The sequence below is a fragment of the Paroedura picta genome, chromosome 2, assembly GCF_049243985.1.
Source record: "Paroedura picta isolate Pp20150507F chromosome 2, Ppicta_v3.0, whole genome shotgun sequence".
NCBI classification, from domain to species: Eukaryota; Metazoa; Chordata; class Lepidosauria; order Squamata; family Gekkonidae; genus Paroedura; species Paroedura picta.
The window spans coordinates 27,271,414-27,293,876 of record NC_135370.1 but is presented as its reverse complement, the minus strand read 5'-3'; positions in this window follow the sequence as shown (position 1 = coordinate 27,293,876).

The window sequence follows — 22,463 nt, the reverse complement described above, 5'->3', positions numbered from 1 at the left end:
GCTTCAGGCAAGCAGTGGGTCACAGGTGAGGGAAGGGCATCTCTGCTGGGTTGACGTGTGCAGGAGCCATCGCTGATCTGTCACTTAGAGGCTCTGAGCCCCAACAGGAGGAGGGTGAATTGGAGGGATGCCAGCCTTCAGGTGGGACCTGGGGATCTCCTGGAATTACAGCTCCTCTCCAGACTGCAGAGCTCAGTTCCTCTGGAGAAAATGGATGCTTTGGAGGGTGGCCTCTGTGGACCCATACCCCACTCAGGTCTCTGTCCTCCCCAGGCTCTATCCCCAAACCTCCAGCTGTTTTCCTTGACTCCTGTCTGCTGGATGCAGCTCCAAGAAAACAACTGGGCCCTGCTGGAGCTCACTGATTTCCACGGGGCCTGTAAAATGGGGGTCTTCCGCCAGGCCTATGGTTGAAGCCAGTTGTTAAACTACCAAGGACATCTAATTGGCCTCCCTCCTGTGTCACACACCCCACCCGGGTCTGGTTCTACACCTAAGGGGGGATTCTTAAAATGGATTTTAATGTATTTTATAATTTATAATCAGTTCAGAACCACTAGAGGGATCTTTAGCTTTATTTTCCTTGCTGAATGACTTGATTGCTGTATAGAACCCAGTTGATATATTCCTAAACTGCTTTTAAAAGAAACTCTTTAAAGAAACTCTTCTTAAATGACTGTTGGCATCTGGTTATTGGTACACAAAAACTCTGAGGAACCTTTAGGTCTCGACTCTGTAAGCCCCCTCACTAGCTTTGACTCTTTTAGTGGTTCAGTTCCCTCCTAAGGATGTTCCATCCCTCTTGTGCTACTTGAGTCTTGAATTAACATGAACACAGAAACAAAAATGCTAAGGCACCAGATACTGCAGGGCACTTTATGAAATCCCCAGACGATTATGAGCATTTTGCCTGTGATACTACGACTACTACTGTGATAGTATATTGGAAGAGCAACCACTGACGGAGATAGAACAGGAAGCGGGTCACTTAACCTAGGATCCCGTTTTGGTTGACTCTTTATGTTTGATCATATGTTTGACCATTTAGACTTTATGTTATAACCTTTTCACTTATAAAGATAGAGAAGACTGCTACATCATTGTGCCTCGTGATTTCCTTTTTTCTTCTGAGTTCACATTGAGGAATCCACGGTTCTATACTTGAAAGGCAACAGATACTGCAGGGCCAAAGTCCATGCTGAACTCTTGACTATTTATTTATTTATTTATTTATTTATTTATTTATTTATTTATTTATTTATTTATTTATATTTATATACCACCCTCCCTGGAGGCTCAGGGCGGTTGCCTCCTGGCTACCATTTATGTTGTAAACCGCCCTGAGACCTATTGGGAGAAGGGCGGTCTAAAAATTAAATAATAATAATAATAATAATACCATCAGGATCATATCCCACTACTCAGAAATGCCACAGACCATCTCGATAGGATCCCTCCTCCTGCTTTAGAGGGCCAATTAGAAGTCCGGAATAAGTACCTGTTGACACCTGGAGGCCTTTTCTTTCTTCTTTGTTGCATATAAAGGAGGAGAAGAAGAAGAGTTGGTTCTTATATGCCACTTTTCCCTACCCGAAGGAGGCTCAAAGCGGCTTACAATTGCCTTCCCATTCCTCTCTCCACAACAGACAACCTGTGAGGTAGGTGAGGCTGAGAGAGCCTTGATATTCCTGCTCGGTCAGAGCAGTTTTATCAGTGCTGTGGTGAGCCCAAGGTCACCCAACTGGCTGCATGTGGGGGAGTGCAGAATCAAACCTGGCATGCCAGACTAGAAGTCCGCACTCCTAACCACTACACCAAACTGGCTCTCTTTATATGGGCCTTTATATGGAAAGGGATGGGGAATGTAAGCTGCTTTGAGAATCCTTCTGGTAGAGAAAAGCAGCATATAAGAACCAACTTCTTCTTCTTCTTCTTCTTCTTCTTCTTCTTCTTCTTCTTCTTCTTCTTCTTCTTCTTCTTCTTCTTCTTCTTCTTCTTCTTCTTCTTCTACTACGGATAACAATTCCCAGGAGCCCCTGGCAGTAGTCCAAGGACATCTGGAGAGCCACAGCTTGGCCACACCTGCTCTAGAGGTTCCCATGCATACTGGTTTGTGAAAACCTCACAACGCAATTTCATGCACTTGTATGAAAATCAGCTTCTTGTGTGTCATCCATCAGTTGATGCATTACCAAAATAATTCCTGTATTGATTTGCTGAGTTGCATTAGTCTATTAAAGTAACAATTATTTGGTGTAAATGAGACCAACAGTTGTTGTATGTATCAAAGCGAACAGACGGCATCTCCTTGCTTAATGCAGTGCTTTATTAATTGGCCCCGCTCTTTCATCTTCATCAATTCCTGTGCGTGTCATATTTCTCTATTAAATCCCCCTAATTGTAGCAATAAAGTTGACATGTTGAATATTATATGATGGGTGATTTTACATTGCTCCGATTGCCTTTTTATAATATAATTATTAGGCTCTTGGTAAGCGTGATTCATTAAACTAGGAGGATTTTAAAATAGCTACCCCCGCTCATTGATTCTTGCCTATAATCTGAGACGTTTCCCCCCGCTTTAATAACTGGGTATGCCATCATTTCTAAAGTTGAAGTGTCTATGGGAAAACAAAAGGATTTTTCCCTTTCATCTTACAGAATTGTTTCTTGAAGGGTGATTTGATACATAGCTTGTGCTTTGAATGTGTTTGAATGTCAGCCATTCAAATGCAGGAAATGCTAAGTAGAATCTTTCAAAGAAAATGTAACCCTCTGAATCCATTTGTGACATAAAAGCTAATGCAGTGTAAGATCAAAAGAGGTTTGGTTCAAATCCCTGACCGTTTCTGCATTAGCTTGGTGCAGTGGTTAGGAGTGCAGGCTTCTAATCTGGCGAGCTGGGTTCGATTCTGTGCTCTCCCACATGCAGCCAGCTGGGTGACCTTGGGCTCGCCATGGCACTGATAAAGCTGTTCAGACCGAGCAGTGATATCAGGGCTCTCTCAGCCTCACCCACCTAACAGGGTGCCTGTTGTGGGGAGAGGAAAGGGAAGGCGATTAAGCCACTTTGAGACTCCTTCAGGTATAGAAAAGCGGCATATAAGAACCAACTCTTCTTCTTCTTTTTCCTCTTCTTCTTCTTCTTCTCCTTCTAGCCTTGGATTTCCTCTGGAGGCTGCGATTCTACTCTAGTCTTTGCGCATTTAGGCTTTCTTTCCCTCATTTCCCAGGCTGACATTCACAACATGCTTTCCGAATTGGGCCTGATGGAGGGAGGGCAATTATCAACTGCTTTGGGACACAGGAAGCTTCCTGGGTGACTTTGGGCCTGTCCCAGTTCTTTTAGCATTCTCTCAGTCCCACTTGCCTCTGTGTGCCTGCCTTGGGGAGATGAAGGGAAAAATGACTATAATCCACTCCTAAGGGTAAAGAAAGAGCCTCTTGTGGCGCAGAGTGGTAAGGCAGCGACATGCTGTCTGAATCTGTCTGCCCATGAGGCTGGGAGTTCAATCCCAGCAGCCGGCTCAAGGTTGACTCAGCCTTCCATCCTTCCGAGGTCGGTAAAATGAGTACCCAGCTTGCTGGGGGGTTAAATGGTAATGACTGGGGAAGGCACTGGCAAACCACCCCATATTGAGTCTGCCATGAAAACACTAGAGGGCGTCACCCCAAGGGTCAGACATGACTCGGTGCTTGCACAGGGGTTACCTTTACCTAAGGGTAAAGAAAAGTGATATATAAAGACCTTCTTTGTCTTCTTGAACATTTTGTACAAGCATTTCATCATTTCTAGCCCCCTTTTTTCAAATCGGTAGGATTTTATTTTTAAGAATCGGAACTCCGCAACTCCAAATTGCAAACTGCACATTTATTTAACGAATTTATATAAAAGGGAAGAAGAACACAGCCACATCTCGTGTTGCTCTTTTAATCACTTCCCGAAACTCTCACAGATTGTGTCTGGGCAGTGAATCAAAGCAGGCATTTGTTCTTGGGCCTTCACCAGCTGAGACAAGGGAATGTGTTTTCCTTCACAAAAGATACGGCTGGTGCGGAAGATTGATGACAATCTCTATGTTGCTTCAGGACAGCCGAGTCTTGATGGTCAGTCCAAAGTGGGACAAGCATCTTCCCTTCTTCCCATGCCTCAGGGTGCCTATATGCTCTGAGAGCTGGAAGGCACATGAATACCACAATCCGCGAAATAGCTTTATTGCGACCGACCAAATGACACAGAACAACGTGCAAGATCTTGAGTTCCTCAGAGTGCCTCACCAGGCCAGATGTCACACAATAAAGAAGAGGGCTATTTAAAAAGAATAAGCAGGTTTTAAGCATATTTTTGAGATCCTGAAGACTGCCTCGTTCCAGCCTATGAAGAAAAAGAGTTGGTTTTTATACCCCGCTTTTTATTACCGGAAGGAGTCAGGCGGCTGACAACCGCCTTCCCTTCGTCTACCCAATACAGACACCCTGTGAGGTAGGTGGGGCTGAGAAAGCCCTGACAGAACGGCTCTGAGAGAACAACTCTATTAGGACTGGGACTAGCCCAAGGTCAGCCAGCTGTCTGCATGTGGAGCAGGAGTGAGGAATCAAACCTGGCTCTGCGGATTAGAAGCCACCGCTCTTAACCACTACACCATGGTGGCTTCTGGTAGATTTTCTGACAGGCAACCAAGAAATGTCTAGCAACAATTCCCCTCAAAGGTCAATTATGTACAGGGCAGGAAAATCCCAGGTGGTGGCATCAGGGCAGCGCCGATTGTGCACGACGCTGCCACCATCCCAGCCCTGGCCCGGCACAGTGCCCTGGATGCCGTGGGCTCCAGTGGGGGCTGGGTTGCGCCAGTGCTGTGTATAATCAGCAGAGCCTGGCCTTTCCCCCAACCTATGGTGTCTCTGCAGGGACACCGCACACCCCTGTCAGCTCCATGGAGCCGGGGAGTCCCCCCACTCCCACCTTGGTGGGAGAGCAGCATGCCGCTCCCTGCCATCATGCAGTGGGGACGCCATGCCCCATATTCCCTTCCCTGTTGCTGCTACCTCCAGGCAGCATGCTGGGCTTTCCAGCCTCAGCATTTTGTTTGTGCGCTACGCCGGGGCAGCCTGCATATGCCGGGGGGGATTCCCTCCCCCATGAATACACCGGGGCATGCTACAGAGTGTTGTGAGCAAAAATTCCACTTTGTGAGCTGAAACAGCTATGTATATTAAAGTCGCTCCAGGCCTACCTCCCCCCCCCCCAACACCCCAAGGGGTAGACCTGATCTCATATCTTCTAGCAGGCAGACCTGGCCTCCCGAGAACAAGTTACCTGCTCATGTCTTCTAGCACAGTGGTCCCCAACCTTTTTTCGGCTGGGGACCGGCAGGGCAATGCGCGATTTCGGCTGCGCAGCGCGCATGTGCGGATGCGCGACCCGGCCGCGCATGCGCAATGCGTGGCGCGGCCCTGATTCCCTCTCCCCGCCCTCCCGCAGTAAGAAGCTTCCAGGGCCGCAAGCTTGCGGCCTGGGAAGTTTTTTACCACGGGGGGGACGGGGAGAGGGAACCGCGACCCGGCGCCCTGGCCTTTGCGGCCCGGCCCCGGGCCGCAGACTGCAGGTTGGGGACCACTGTTCTAGCAGGTAGACTGATTGCTAATAGATTTTTTGGTCGTTTTGGAAAGACGCATTTTAGTAACCAGCTGCTAGTGGAATTTATCTCCCTGTACATTCAAACCCACCTGTGTTGGGCTAGCAGAGCGTGGTGGAGCTCCTGACATCCGTTCACTAACCCTTAATTGCCTTTTGGTGTGGTGTGTGCTGCTTAAAATGTCCATGGCACCTCTTACAATTCTGATTCCCCCCCCCACCCTTTTTCACCTTGCAAGATTTGTGGACTTTTTGGGAGGGATTTATCTAAGCTGAAGACCATAGTCCTAAACGAGTGTAATACTTTAGAGCTGTAGCAGGCCTACTGAGAGGTCTTGATTCAAATGACTCCACTGAATCATTATTAAGAGTAAAGTAATTGCTGCCCACGTGCCCCAGAAGTGATGTCATCATGTCATAGACATTGGGGTGACACTCTGGAATTTGCACCAAAACTCTCTGGTAAATTTTTGCCCGGATAATAGAGCCTTGTCCTATTGTGATGACATCACTTGCAGGTCATGTAGGCAGTGACAGACTCATTGTTGCACATTGGCTGGATTTCCCTCTTTTTTGGGGTAAGTCCCCCCCCCACCGGTCTGCTCATTGGGAGTGGAATGGTGGTCCTAGTGGTAGAATACCCCTGCCTTGTCCAGGGGCTCTATCAACACCTATATAGGACAAAAGAATTTGGTAGATTCTATGCGGGTTTTTTTGCTAGCTATTTATGAGCTTGTTGTGACTCGTTTTGTTTGTTTTTTTGTTGTGACTAATTATAAATGCCTCTGGAGTAAGTTGTGTGTTTGTGTGACAGAAATTCAGAGAAAACTGTATGAAGAGGCTTTCTCCCCCCCCCCTTTTTTAGATGTTTATGTACATCAAATCTTTCTCTTGACAATTGTTTATCTCACTTTCTACTGAATAAAGAAAACAACAATATTGTGCTGTTAGATATAATATATGCATCAAATATACAGCTGAACAAAATCTGCTTTCTTCTAATATTTATTTACTTGGGAAATTTTCTATTCCACCTCATCACCATCCGATACTGGGCCACTCCAAATTAAAATGATAAGTTATCAATATAAAAACAACCCAATAAAACAAGCCTGGGGATGTAAACAGTATAAAACTATCCATCAAATAGACCTGAATAGATAGATAGATAGATAGATAGATAGATAGATAGATAGATAGATAGATAGATAGATAGATAGATGGATGGATGGATGGATGGATGGATGGATGGATGGATGGATGGATGGATGGATGGATGGATTTATTTAAACAGTCCTAGAACAGAATAATAGTAAAACACAAATATAGAAAGTAGAAGCAGCCCATTAAAACGCTGATAAACCCCTTAATTAAAAGGGTAAAAAGATACATATGGACCCGGCATCTAAAAAGAGAGGGCCACAGAAAATGCGCTGTCTGTAGTTACTACCCACCTCATCTCCGAAGGTGGAGGCACAAAGAGGACTGGAATCAGTGCCTTTTAGGACCTTAAAGGTCCTTGTGTCTGGAACCAAAAGGGTCATTTACCAATGCAGATCTTTCAGCACAGGGGGATTCGGTCCCTGCATGCAGCCCTTGACAACAGCTTGACTGCCGTTTTCTGGCCTGCATGTCACATTGGAGTCATGGCGCCTCCCTGCTTTGGTTTTTGAGTCCAGAGATGAGCAGAGGTGGTTTGCCAGGGCCAACCACCATGTCATGACCTGGATTGATTCTGCACCTACTCCCCCCCCCCCCGCTGTTGATCCTGCTGAATCCAGATTGATTTGAACCTGGGTCTTTCTCCTGCCTCCCCACTGAACTGGCAAGGGAGGAGGGTCAGGTGAAGTCCAGCTGGCATTAGTGCTTTATTCCTTCTCATTTGACCCCTAAGCCAGCAGCAGCCTCTCAGAGAACGAGGCAAATCTCTGCTGAGAGAAGTGTGAGATTCTGGAGCGCAGTCACTTTAAAACAGGGAGGGAAGCCTTGCAACTGGAAACCAGGAAGTCTTTGAACTGACGCCTTGGCCAATCAGGGAAGATTGCTTTGGAGCAAACAGTTAATTCATAAAGAGAAGAAATCTACACAATTAGTGATGGCAGTTTTTCAAATATCACAGCTTATATCCACTCCTGGTTATAGCAGGGGAACGGTAGGGTCACTGCAGATCAATCATGCATGTTGTAGAGGGAAGATTTAAAGCACCCAAAATCAAAATGGAAATCGAATTCAGTGTAGATGGAAGGGATTTACTTGGGCTGCGAGTGGATAAAAAGCATTGTGCAGACTTGACCCTGGACATCCTTGGTGGCCTCCCCTCAAAACACTGGCCAAAGCCGACCGTGATTAGCTTCTGGGATCTGAAGATAACAGGCTAGCTTATTCGTGTGATGTAATGTCTTATAGTAATCTAATTTCAATGGGATCATTTGAGGAACGGCCGTAACTGACATAAAGTACAAAGCTGATGCTATTCTCATATCTCATTTTATACATCACATAAGATGGAGTGTCATTTCCAATACTTAATTTTTTAAAATAAGCATATTAGCACTGTTAATTTCACAATTGCAATTAGAGCCTACACCTTCTTTAGCCCATCTGTTGCATATATCCTGATTTCCAGTGGTTTCCTAATGTGTTTCTTCCCACAGTTAGTATGTTTGATATCACTTCCTGAAGTGATGCATGGGGCAGGAGGGGGGAAATGGCTGGGGAAATTAAGGTTGGCAGAGTTTAAATATGCCAAGGAGGTGCAAAGACCCAGCTGGTTAAAGAATGAATAGCTTTATAGAGAATAGAAACAACTTTGTAAAGACTATGAGAAATAGTCTCAATAATCTAACTGACTGTGTTCTTCCTTTCTGGAGAAGGAAGTTTGAGTCCAGCGGCATGTTTAAGACCAACAAAGTTTTATTCGAGGGGCAAGCTTTTACTGTCTCGGAAGTAATATGTGTGAAAAGGATGTGGGGGCCTTTGTAGACCAGACACTGAACAGCAATGTGACTTGGTGGCTAAAAAGGCAAATGGGATTTTGGGCTGTATTAAAAGAAGTATAGTGTCCAGATCACGTGAGGTGATGTTACCGTTTTACTCCACTCTGGTAAGACTTCACTTGGAGTACTGTGTTCAATTTTGGACATCACAACTGAAGAAAGAGTGTATCCAGAGGAGGGCTATAAAGATAGTGAAACCAAATTGTATGTGGAAAGATTGAGGGAGCCTGGTCTGTTTAGCCTGGAGAGAAGACGACTAAGAGGTGATATGATAACCAACTTAAAATACTTGAAGGGTTATGCTGCCCTATCTGGCTGCACCCAGTGGCAGCTGGGCGGGAGGTGCCTGGGCTGCAGAACCTAGCCAGAGTCCACACCAGAGCAAGGTCAGTGTCCAGTCCGCGTCATTAGGTTTCGATGCAAGCATAGTTAAGGGCAAGGTGTAGTCAAGGGAAAGCCAAGGTCAGAGTCCAGATAAACAAATGTTCAACAAAGCCAGTCCAATTACCAGGTGTGTAGTCAAAACCTGTTTACCAGAAGACAGGGAAGCTGATAGGAGTTACAGGAGTTCGCAGAGCCAAAGGAATCTGAGCCAGACTGCATAGTTTCTGCATAGAGTGCACCCATGCTGAGGAGCTGCTGCTGCCTTGCCTAAAAGCAACCTAGTTAATTGGCTGCACCGTGGGGAGGACTCACTCATCCTCCCCAGGAGCTGTTCCAGCTGGATCCCATCTACTCAGACGGCGTGCCTGCAGTCTTTGGCCCCTTCAGTGTTCCGTGAAATCCACTTTTCTGCACCTTCTGCATCTTTCAGGCAAGCTGTCCGGACTTGAGTGCATTTGTGGCTGTCCCAAAGATGCCTCTTGGGAAAAGCCTGGCTGACTTGTGCTGTTTTCCTGTGCTGCACATTCAGAGGCCCCTCTCTGTTCTGACAGAGCTGGTTGATCTACAGCAGCTGGCTCGGCAACAGACCCTGGTTGCTGTGGCAACTCCTCGGAGATGGGAGGTGGCAGAAGGGGCATGACAAGGGCTGTCATACAAAAAATGGAGCTGAGTTGTTTTCTGTTGCTCCAGAGCAGACGTTTTCAACCCTTTCACCAGGGAGGAGCCCCTGAAATATTTTTTCAGACTTCAAGGCACCCTGGAAAGATGTCAGCTGGCCACACCCCCTGCCACATCCATGGAGGTGACATCACTACCCATAACCTTAGCCCTCCTTTTCCTCTCTCCTCATACCTCCCCCCCCCCCACTCTGCCTCATGTAGACCAGGAAAAAAAGCAGGCACTAAGAAGACAGCCTGGACCCCTCACCCCAATACCACACCACTTCAGAGCTTCCCTGGTTGGGAATCCCTGCTCCAGAAGATTGGACCAGAACCAATGGGTTGAAATTAATTGAAAAGAATTTTTGGCTAAACATCCGGAAGAAGTTCCTGACAGTTAGGGCAGTTCCTCAGTAGAACAGGCTTCCTCGGGAGGTGGTGAGTTCTTCTTTGGAAGTTCTTAAGCAGAGGCTATATAGCAATCTGAAAAAAATGCTGAGTCTGTGAACTGAGGCAGATTGTGAGTGGGTGGGCAGGAAGGGATGTGCCAGTGTTTGTCTCTTGTGGCCCTTCCTTGCATATTCAGGGAATTGCTGATGGCCACTGTGGAACAGTAGGTGAATTTCCTCCAGGCCAGGCTAGATTCTGGAGAGTTTTGGTGGAGGGATCACTTGGACATGAAACTGGGGTCACTGTGGGTAGGTAGACAGGTAGCTGTGAGTTCCTGCATTATGCAGGGGTTGGTCTGGATGAACCTGGAGGTCCCTTCCAACTCTATGATTCTGTGATTCATGTTCAGGCTTCCTCAGATACACACAAAAGGTTACCCCTTGAATAAAACTTTGTTGGTTTTAAAAGGTTCACTGGGCTTAAACTTTGTTTTGCTGCTTCAGACCATCATGGTGACCCGCCTGAATCTATCTTCCTTTCTGGAGGTAATCAGAAGGAGGTGTGCCCAATGGAACACACTGGGACTGGCCGAGTCCCCATGGTTGTGGGGACCGTGTGCCCTGACCAGCCCATGCCCAGGGACATCCGCTCCAATGGGAGGACGGCTTAGCAGTGTGCGTGCTGGATGTGGGCAGCCTGGCCTCCTGACACCATCGGCCCGAGGCTGGGTGCAGCAGCTGCTTGCATCAGATGAAGCAAGGCACGGCAGCTGCCCAGAGCGAACCCCACTGGCCTTCCCTCCAGTGTGGGCATCAGCAAGGGCCACCCTCGATGGCTGCCAGTCCCCTGTCCCACCCTCCCAACAATGGGGATGAGCCAAGGGCCTCATGGGAGGCCCCACCCCCTGCATCACCAAGCCCTGCCCACCTGCTTGCCCCAGGCACAAAACGGGGTAGGCACGTACTCGCCTTGGCATATATACCAAAGCTGCAATCCAGAGACACCGAAATGCGCTTAGGCCCCATGAATGCCTTTGGATTTAAATGTGTTCTCTCTGCTGGAAAGGGTTAAGTCTTTCCGCCGACATTGATACAGAAACCCTGTAATTAGGAACAGGTGCATATAAACTAGAAGAGGATGGCAGACTAATTGTTATTAATGAATTCCTTTGCAATAAAACTTTACATAATGAAATGCATAATTAGAACATTAATGACCAAGAAGATTACCTCAGTTCTATTCCGCTCACACCAGGCTTTTTAGCCTTGGGTAAAACCTGCTTTCTCTCTCTGGTTGTTTTTTTTTCTCCTGAAAAGCTGTCATTCACATCCTGATCCTGTTTGTTTTACAGACGGTGTTGTCATCACACCTCTTGGCAGTTTGCCAAAATATTTGCGTCTTTTAAAAGGCGCGTCACCAAACAGGGACCCGTTCCGGCTCTGTCGCGTCCCTTGTCAAGAAGCCACAACATTCACTTCTAAGTTTAGGCGAGCCTAATGATTTCTCTTTTCTAGAAACGAAATTATTCTAATTTCCTGTCAGTTCCTCCGTGTTCTTAGCCCGTGCCCTTGGCGCAAGCTGCCGTCGCTTTGGCAATTTCCGAGCCGTGGAAACAGACTGCCGATTCGAGTCGGAGGTCCGGCCCCTGGCTTGCTGTAATGAGCAGAGTTAGAGAATAACGATCTGAAATGTATTTCCCGTGGGTTTGGAGTAAATCAAATCTGCTGGGAATAAAGGAGTTCCGCAGGAAAAACATTCTGGTTAGAGCTGATTGCTACGCAATTTAGATGGAGGCTTTGGAGTTGGGTTTCCCTAGCAGTACTTCATAGGGGTGCCAATTCCAGGAGATTTGGGGGTTGAGCCTGGGGGGTGGGATATAGGAAAGAGCGGGACGTCTGTGGGGTATAATGCCATGGAGTCCACCCTACAAAGCAGCCATTTTCTCCAGGGGAACTGAACCCTGTAGACTGCAGATCAGGTGTAATTTTGGGAGATCTCCAGGCTGTGCCTCTCCTGCTTCTGGTCCTTGTCTCTGGACTACAATTCCCATAAGACTACCATGTCCATGGACTACAATTCCCATGAGCCCCTGCCAGCAGGGGGAGCTGTGAGGCTGGAAGTTGAGACAGAGCAACGTTTCCTAGGTGTTTAGTCTTAGCAAAGGATTTAGAGATGTTAGCATCGTTGTAACTTCAATGAAGAGATTTTCTCCAAATAACTCTGCTTATTTGGGCTGGACTCACACATTCAGTTTCATCAAATAAAAAAAAGAGTTCTTCTACAAGAATATCCTCTGTATGTAGAACATTGTGACATGTGATCTCAAGCTTTTCATCTACAATGATAGGAGAAATCCATTTGTAGTTTGTACGATTCAGCCATGATTTCAGCTGTGGCATATCTTCAGCATGTAGCAGCAAGGGCTGTCTCTTCCTCCTTGTGACTGCGTATTGCCCTGCCGTAACAGGCAAGGCACTTTGCTGAGGTTGAAATTGTCAGCAGTGCCTTTTCAGCATCTAGGGCAGAGTCTGCACTTACTTTGTTTATTCCATTGTCAATCCTGTTGAATTCAGATCGCTTTGAACTCAGGTCTTCCTCTCCCCCCCCCCATTGAAACAGGAAAGTCTTCTGCACGTGGTTAGGGAGGCTCAGAAGGTGGGGGGGGGGAGCCAAGCCTCTTTCTTTCTTTTCTTGAAGGGGGGGGGAGAGGAGCCAGGCAGGGAGCCTCTTTCTTTTCTTGGAGGGGAGGGGGAGAAGATTGAAAAAGGCAGAGAACGGAGAAAAAATCCAGGACCGACAGAAGTTGAGAGAAATTAGGCAAGCGTGTCACATGACCAGGTGTAGCCTATCAGAGGTTCTCTACCACGGAGCTTTCTTTTTTCAGGATTAAAAGCAGTCTGAGATATCGCACAATAAAGGTAGGGTCACTCCGGCTCAATCCTTCTTGCTGCAGAAGGAAAATTAAAATCTCCCCAAATCCAAACGGAAATCGCATTCTGTGTAGAGGGCAGGGACTGAATCAATCTGGGGTTGGAATAAAAGCTCTGTGCAGTTTACACCTAGCATTTGCTTCGGCCGGCCTTCTGAAAAATTGCTATGTATGTTAACCCCTGCTTTAACAGAGGCTATAGCTTGGACAGCTGCACGAGGCAAGTTTGATTTCTGATGGCTGTGGAATTTCAGCAGCTCCTTCTTCCAGTTTGAGAAGCCGTTTTCGGTAAAAGCTTCGCGTGCATTCTTGTCTCTTGATGCATTTTGGAAAAGGAACTTCCATGACAGGGGATCTGATAACCATCTTCAAGTATTTAAAAGGCTGCCATATTGAGGATAGAGCAGAGTTGTTCTCTCTTGAGGGACGGACCAGAACCAATGGGATGAAATTAATTCAAAGGAAATTCCGTCTAAGCATCTGGAAGAAGTTCCTGACAGTCAGAGCGGTTTCTCAGTGGAACAGGCTTCCTCGGGAGGTGGTGGGTCCTCCATCTTTAGAAATTTCTAAGCAGATGCTGGATAGCACTCTGACAGAGGGGCTGATTCTGTGAAGGCTCAAGGGGGTGGCTGGTTACAGTGGATGAGCGATATGGTGGTGAGTGTCCTGCATTGTGCAGGGGGTTGGACTGGATGACCCATGAGATCCCTTCCAAATCTATTATTCTGCGATTCTATGGATATTCAGATTGAAATAACACTGGTTAGTAGTTTTGAATGAAAGACATTTTTAATTATCTATATTCGATAACAGCAGTCACAGGTAAGCAACTTTGTTTTCATCATCCATCTTATTGTGTAGTCCAGGCATAAGTACCTTAGGAGGAGGGTGAGTCCTCAGTAGAATAGTGAATGCAGGACAGGCGTTCCAAAATGTGCATCACTCCTTGGGATGTGGTGGGTTCTCCATCTTTGGAAATTTTTAAACAGAGGCTGGATAGCTATCTGACGGAGAGGCTAATTCTGTGAAAGCTTAAGATGGTGGCAGGTTACAGTGGATGAGCAATTAGGATGTGAGTGTCCTGCATAGTGCAGGGGGTTGGACTAGATGACCCAGGAGGTCCCTTCCAACTCTATTATTCTATGATTCTATGACATCTACTGACATTCATTGCTAAGTGACAGATATCACAATATGCTTTGTCTGCCGCCACACCATAAGACAGCCATTCATAGGTTCTTTCCAGGTATCTTGGTACTGTTGCCCGGGCTCTAATTTCACATTTTGTTCATGTAAGTAGCCTGGTGCTTCAATCCTCTTTGCATATTCAAACTCTGCCGACACAGATTTCGCCCTACTAGCCAACCAAACAGCTGAGTGCTGGGGCTTGCCAACCTCCTCCTGGGGTCTGGAGCTCTTCTGAGATTATCACTGATCTCCAGACAATGGCAATCAATATCTCTGGATATTGCTTTGCAGGGTGGACTCTAGCAGGAGTAGCCAAACTGTGGCTCTCCAGATGTCCATGGACTACAGTTCCCATGAGTCCCTGCCAGAGGCATGCTTATGGAATTTGTAGCCCATGGACACCTGGAGAACCACAGTTTGGCTACTCCTGCATGGCATCAGATCCCTGCTGAACTCCTTCCTTTCCCCATATTATCCCTCTCCAATCATGGTCCCCAAATCTTCAGAAATTTTCCAAGCTGGCATTGGCTACCTCATACTAGGCAGGTGCATCACGCTTGTGCATCCTTGGTTTGGCCATAGATGCTTAGAGCAACCTTTCTCACCTTTTTTACCATTCAGAAACATTCTTCAGTATCTGAAAACCCCCCAAAGTGGCTTGATCATGCAGAACAGTGGTCCCCAACCTTTTTATCACCGGGGTCCGGTCAACGCTTGACAATTTTACTGAGGCCCGGGGGGGGGGTAGTCCTTTGCCAAGGGACCTTGCCGCCACCGCCTGAGCCCCTGCTCCGCTTGCTTTCCCGCTAGTGCGCCTGACTTCCCACTGCCCACTGGGGGGCGCTGCCAGCAGCAGCTGCACAGTGCCATGCGGAGGGGGAGCCCCAGCCATGGTTGCTGCTGGAGAGCACCAAAGGGGAGCCGGTGGCAGAGTGGCAGGGCAGCCCCCGAGGCAGCAGCCGGGGAGGAGGACAAGGAGGACCCACAGCCCGGTACCAACTGATCCACGGACCGGCACCGGTCCCCGGACCGGGGGTTGGGGACCATAATATGGTTGGGAAGCATAGCTGTATATATGTATATAGCTGTATATATGACCCTCCCCATGGGCCCCTCCCTTTCCCACCCCCTCCAGGCCCGTTATTGGACATTTTGGGAGGGGAGGGTGGGTTGACATTACCACAAATGGTCATTATACCTGACAAATGTTCAACAAATTTTAAAAATATAAAATATATATATATAGTTCAGTTCCTAATCTAGCTATGCTAAATACACATCTTCCCGATGGTCCCTGAACGATATTCGACATATGTGTTTGCATCATGCACACAACACACCTTGCATATCCCAACAACACTGCAATAAACATTTGGACAATCCATGTTTTTTTCTTAATAGGTGTATTGAGTAATCCTGTCCCTGGTTTTATTTTCAAAGGGAATGCACATCGGTTCTTTCTTCTTCTTCTTCTTCTTCTTCTTCTTCTTCTTCTTCTTCTTCTTCTTCTTCTTCTTCTTCTTCTTCTTCTTCTTCTTCTTCTTCTTCTTCTTCTTCGATTTATTTCCCGCCACGAGCCTGTAGGGAGTAACAATAGTCTTAAAATCCCCCATTAAAACCCCCGTTAAAAGACTATAAAAATACCCAACACGGCGGAAAATACCACTCTCCCCTATCCGAACAAGGGCATTTGGGGATGGAGGGTGATGATGACTACTTCAAACCCCCCAGGGTTTATAAACATGTATGCTCAGGTCGTACATGTGTACACTGTGATATGCACCTCTGGGCTTGGAAGCATCTCCCTGTAGCTGCACAGAAAACAAATCCTTCTTTCTCTGGAGACCCTTGGGATAAGCCCAAAAGGAATCTGGCATCTCATACCAGCAGTGAGTTATTTTTTGGGGGGAAAGGATATTCTCAAAAAGCAAAAATACACACAGCGGCGAACCAAGGATCAGGAAAAAGGACTCCAGGGAGAGATGGAACATAGGCAAGGACTCGTCTTGATACCTCAAGGCAGGCAATTTGACAATGACAGCAGTTTGATTCCCCCCCCGCCATTGGGCTTCCCCCCTTCTTCTCAACGGTTCCCATGAAAGCATTCTCCTGGCACGTCGCAGAGAAACGATTGTTCATCGCAGGAGGCCAGCTTTGGCCTGCTACTACCAATCCCGCTTTGCAGTGTGGTTGAAGCTTCTGTTTGCGGGCCACCGAGGCTACAGAACTGGCGCTCTGAGAAGCTGAGGCAGATTGTTATCGTAGATCCTGCTGTGTTAAAAAGGTGTCAAAGAACACAGGAAGACACGAGGGCAGAAAAACAGCTTTCGGCCCCGACAGCCCCATCAAAGAGGTCATCGACACACGGCGGAAAGCTGGGTTTGCTAAGCTACCATGAAAGACGGAAGTGGGAATTCAGGGGCCATTAAAACCCAATGGTAGATGTCCTGTTGTCTTTCTGGGAAGTTGGATGATTTTAAGGGGAATTAAAGGTCAGGTCTCCAGCTGGTATTAACTGGATCTGTTTTCAGAACATGAAAACAGTTATAGCAGCCAAGGATTTAGGTTTCTCGTGTCAATTAATACATATTACATTCTGTCTCTGGAGTCCACCGTTATCTTCTGGGTCAATCTTCCAGTTTAACCTATGAAACCCTGAACAATTTGGGCCCAATCTTGCGTTAAGTTCATCATCAGTCTTGTCAAAATCTGTGAGATCTTTTGAAGGCCTCGTCATACATTATGTTGTTCCGAGTGTTTTGAAGTCTTCATCTAAACACGCAAGGTAGAAATGGGACAGCCAAGTATTTAAAAAAAAACAACACTCAAGAAGGGGCAGTCGGATCAGATCAGTGGTCCAACCAGTACAGCATAGGGTTGCCGGTTTCCAGGCAGTGGCTGGAAAACTCCTGGAATTACAGCTCGTCTCCTGGCTGCAGATCTGGTTGCAGAGATTAGTTTCCTGGAGAAAATGACTGTTTTGGAAAGAGGAAGGCAACCAAGAAGGCTGCCTGGTAACTCTGACTTCTGGACTGTTCCCTGTCTCTGCATACAGCCTCCCTGGCCTCGCTCAGCTGGTCTGCTGCAGATGTGACACCAGAAACCTGCAGCCTGACTCATGACAAGAAATAGCATGCCAGCAATGTCTGGGAAACCATTAGCTGGTTGACCTGCCCTGCCATGGGCTGTTTCCTGTTTCCACCATACCATGGTGGTCTTTGATCTTGCATGAGCATTTGGTCCGTTGTTGATTGATTAGCATAGGTGTCTATGCAGCTGTTGGCCCAGGGTTTTATGGAGGGGTCCTGTATTTGAAGCTGTGGGAGCGACCATCTTTCCCACTATCTTTGCCGGTAGCTGCATCTGTCCCAGCCACTTGGTCAGGAAAATGACTTCCTGCCAAAACTGTTAGGTGGAGGGTGGATAAGGAGGCTGTAGAGGTAGATCATTAGTCTTAGCAAGAGCCCCGTGATGACCAATTCACTGTTCTTTCAATAAAGAGATTTTCCTTCAATGAAGTCTGCTCATTGGGGGTAAATGACAAAATCTCACAGTCTCCCCATCTAAGTAGTGACCATGCTTAGCTTCCATACCACCTTACTCACCAGGAATATGAAAGTGCACATAAGTGCCACCAAGTTGCGGCTGACTTACTGCCACTTCCACAACAGGCTTCCAAGGGAAGTAGTTTGCTGTCGCCTTCCTCTGCAGAGCCTTCCTTGATGGTCTCCTTCCTTCCTTCCTTCCTTCCTTAAAGGTAAAGGTAAAGGTATCCCCTGTGCAAGCACCGAGTCATGTCTGACCCTTGGGGTGACGCCCTCTAGCGTTTTCATGGCAGACTCAATACGGGGTGGTTTGCCAGTGCCTTTCCCAGTCATTACCGTTTACCCCCCAGCAAGCTGGGTACTCATTTTACCCACCTCAGAAGGATGGAAGGCTGAGTCAACCTTGAGCCGGCTGCTGGGATTGAACTCCCAACCTCATGGGCAAAGCTTTCAGGCAGCTGCCTTACCACTCTGCGCCACAAGAGGCTCGGCTGGTTCCATAAAACAGATAAAAGCCCCAATACAACGAATCCCCTTAAAAACAAACTACAAGAAGACACCATAGTTCCCCTTCCACCCCTTTCAGCCAGTTGTCACAGGATGGGAGGATCGCATGATGGTAACGCATTGGACAGAGGAGGGGCTCAAGTTGTTTCTAACCCTGGCCTCAACCAAAGACTTGGTGGAAGAGCTCTGTTTTACAGGACCTGCGGGACTTTGACAGCTCCGTCAGGGCCCTCAGCTCTTCCAGGAGCTCATTTCACCAGGTTAGGGCTATGGCCTTCTCAGTCCTGGCCATAACCTGGTGGAATGAGCTTCCGGAAGAACTGAAAGCCCTGACGGAACTGTCAAAGTTCCACAGGGCCTGTAAAACAGAGCTGTTCCACCAAGTAGAGACTAGGCATGCTTCTCTGGGGCCAGGGATCACAAGCAGATTAGCACCTGCAAAGCGAAGAACCCTGAGGGAGGCATAAGGAGACAAGTGATCCCTCAGATAGGCAGTGTTGAAGCCGCGGAAGGCCTTTCCAAGTGTTGACCCCACTCAGCTCCTGAGATCTGATGCATTTGGGCTATGCCATACTACCTTCCCTCACCAGGAAGAGGAAAGCATACATAAGCGCCATCCTGGCACAGGACTTCCAAGGCAAGTGGTATGCCATTGCCTTCCTCTGCATAGCCTTACTTGGTGGTCCCCCTTCCAGGTATCGACTCTGCTCAGCTTCTGAGATCTGATGCGATCAGGCTATATACCAGGCCATCTTCCTTCCCAATAAGCCCTAGCTAATAGGAACTTGGGCATGATCCTGGATACTCTCAACAGCGGCCCAGGTCACAAGAGTAGAGTGGCTGGCATTCTACCACCTTTGCCAAGCTAAACTACTAGCACCCTACCTGGCTCTAGAACACTTAGCCACAGTGATTTAAGTGACGGTCACCTTTAGACTGGACTTCTACAACTTGCTCTATGCAGGCCTGCCTTTAACCTTGATCCAGAATCATAGAAACATAGAGTTGGAAGGGACGTCATGGGTCATCTAGTCCAACCCTCTGGACTATGCAGGACACTCACATCCTTCAACTACGGCGGAAACTACAGCTGGTCCAGAATGCAGCAGCCAGGATCCTCACAGCTAGACCATGGGGGTCCCACATTTGGCCCATTCTCCAACAGCTGCACTGGCTTCCAGTTGAACTTCAGATCAAGCTTGAAGTTCTGGTAATCACCGTTAAGGCGATATGGGCCCACTGTGGCTGAAGGACCGCCTTTCTGTCTACATGCCTCAAAGAGCTTTACAGTCCACCACCTCCATCTGCCTGGCGATCCCTGGCCCCAAGGAAGCTTGCTTGACCTCTCTGTCCTGGCTCCCACCTGGTGGAATGAACTCCCAAAGAAGATCAGGTCCCTATATAGAACAATTCTATATAGAATAATTCTGCAAGACCCGCAAAAGGGAGCTCTGCCACCAGGCATTTGGTTGAGGCCCACTAGCTCCAATATCTTCCACTGGGCTACCAAGCCTCCCTCCCATGAAACTGAAACGAATGCCTCTACTGGCTATTCATGGGCCCATCGGTATGTTCCAGATATGAATTGATTGTTCTTCCTATTTACCATTTATTGTTCCATTGCTTTATGATTAATGACTTCTTTGTCTTTTTCCTGTTCCTATGTTCCATGTGAACCCCACTGAACCTCTGGGGAGGGCGATATATAAATGTAGTAGTAGTAGTAGTAGTAGTAGTAGTAGTACTAGTAGTAATTCTCATGTGTTATGCCAGGTCAAGAGCAGGAATGGCTGAGACCAGTTGGAAAGAAAATGCATTAAAATACTGATGTGAGGAAACGTCTATTTTTAAACAAAACCGGCGCATGGGCATGATGAAGCGGCCCCCGCAGCCAAGGCTTCCTTGTGCATTCTGCCAGAGAGTCCAGCTGCTTGCATGACTGGCTGTTTGTGAACCTGAAAAAATTGGGCTGTCAGCTTTCTCGCTGACAAGTCCATAATTCACTCCCTCACTAAACGCAATTAAAGCCGCCGCTCTGGACGGGGAAAGGCCTAAAGGCGTATTACTGCCCATAAAGGAATTAGGAGTCCGATAATTATATAATGGTCAGGAGGCAACGACTGCCGTAGTCTTGGAAGTAACAGAAGGTGGCTGTAAAGGTAGCTATTCAGTGTTAATTGTGGCCCACATCACTGACAGCCTGTTGCTGCCTGTGATTTAATCGAACGAGAGGGCAGAATTTTGTTAAATACATGTCAGGAATCTCAGAAATATATGCAACTTGTCATGTTATTTTAATTGAATTCTGGGATACGCTATGAGGCCCTGTCTTGCTGGAACAATCCTTTTTGTGTCATTCATAGATAGATAGATAGATAGATAGATAGATAGATAGATAGATAGATAGATAGATAGATAGATAGATAGATAGATAGACAGACAGACAGACAGACAGACAGACAGACAGACAGATAGATATTGCCTCTCTAGCATTTGATGTGAAAGTTCTTTGTACCTGCCCTGATGGTGAACTTACTGCCTCCAGGCAGATAAAACTGCATGGACAATAGCTAGGGTTGACTCCTCTGGCTTGGGAAATGCATGGAAATTTTGGAGGTGGAGCCTGGAGAGGGCGGGATTTGGGGAAAGGAGGAACTTCAATAGGGTGCAAAGCCACAGGGTGCCCCCCCTCTTCAAAGCAGCCATTTTCTCCAGGAGAACTGATCTTAGTTGTCTGGAGAGCCATTGTAATAGGAAGAGATTTCCCGATCCTACCTGGAAGTTGGCAACTCTAACAACAGCTAATAGGACATACGTCCGCCTCCTTGAAGTCTCTGCTTCCAGCCAAACTTATTGTCCACGCAGCTACCTGCCTGTCTCCGGCATTTGGGGACCCTGGGCAAATTTAAGAATTGGGTCCCCACAGTCTCGTTATTCCTGCCCAACCAGTTCTTGAAGAAGAAAAAATGTCTGATTTTCAACATGCATGCCTCTTCAAAAATGCACTGCAGATTGTGGGTTTTTTTGTCTATTTTCCACCAGTGTTTTCTATCACACCACAAGCAACTAGGGTCCTAACTGGGTTGCCAGTTCCCTCAGTGGAGGCAGGGACCCCACCGCAAGGCCCCACCACCAGACCCGTGTGTCCCCCCCCCAGGCCCTACCACTTACCACAAAACAGAATGAGGCCCAGTCAATGTGACATGCCTGCATCACTTCTGATGTGGCCCAGAAGTGATGTCATCGCATTGGAAACGTCGGGATGATGTTCTGGTATTTGAGCAAAAACTCTATGGTAGAAGCTAAATTTACTATAGAGTTTTTGCCCCCAAACCAGGGTGTTGCCCTGACATTGTCAGGGATCATGTCACTTTGGGGTCAAGTTGGAAGTGATGCAGACTCATGGCTGCAATGTCGGCTGGGCCTCCCTCCCACTCCAGTAAATCCCCCCATTTCCCACCAGTTGCCGGGAAGGACCTGACAACCCTAGGCCCCATCTAGTTCAGGGCCCTGGCCAATTGCCCAGGCCGCCCCACAGGTAAAACCTCCCCTTGACTGACACAATGTCCGCTCCCTTCTATCTCAACAATTAAACCGGAAGGTAAAATGAATTAGGCCCGGACTTCCAGGCAATTTGAGACCCCTGCACCGTACTGCGGAGACCCCCACTCCCCCTCCATCTCTTCCCGATGTTTTACACGTTTCACTTTCAAAAGCGGACTTTTATTGACCGCAGTGACCAAGCAGATTAATTTTTAATAACGCCTTATTATTTGAAGCAATTGCCCCCTTGATGCATCTTTGTATTCTCAAGGTCTTGTGCAACTGAATGAATTCCACGTACCAGTACCAATTACTCTCGTTTTCCACTCGGGGATGCCAATTGCTGCCCCTCTCTTTTCTTTTTTTTTGCTGGCAAGGACATTGTAGTCAGTTGCCTGGTTCAATGGAAAGTCAGCAGTTGACCTGGGGACTGAAGACAGCAGACGAGTGTTTTGATTGCAGAGAATGCCTGCCACCATCTTTCGTGAATGTAAATGGCCTTTGGCTGGCAGTACAATGACGTTTTTTGAAGAGTGCAGGCTGTATTTGAGCTGCTTGAGCATATGTGGGGAACGTTAAGAGCACATACAAGGAAATAGGCGCAAATCACACAATGGAGGCTCCTGTATTTAACGCTGCCACTGCTTCCAAAGAAGAAGGAGAGCTGGCTTTTTTATAGTCTACTTT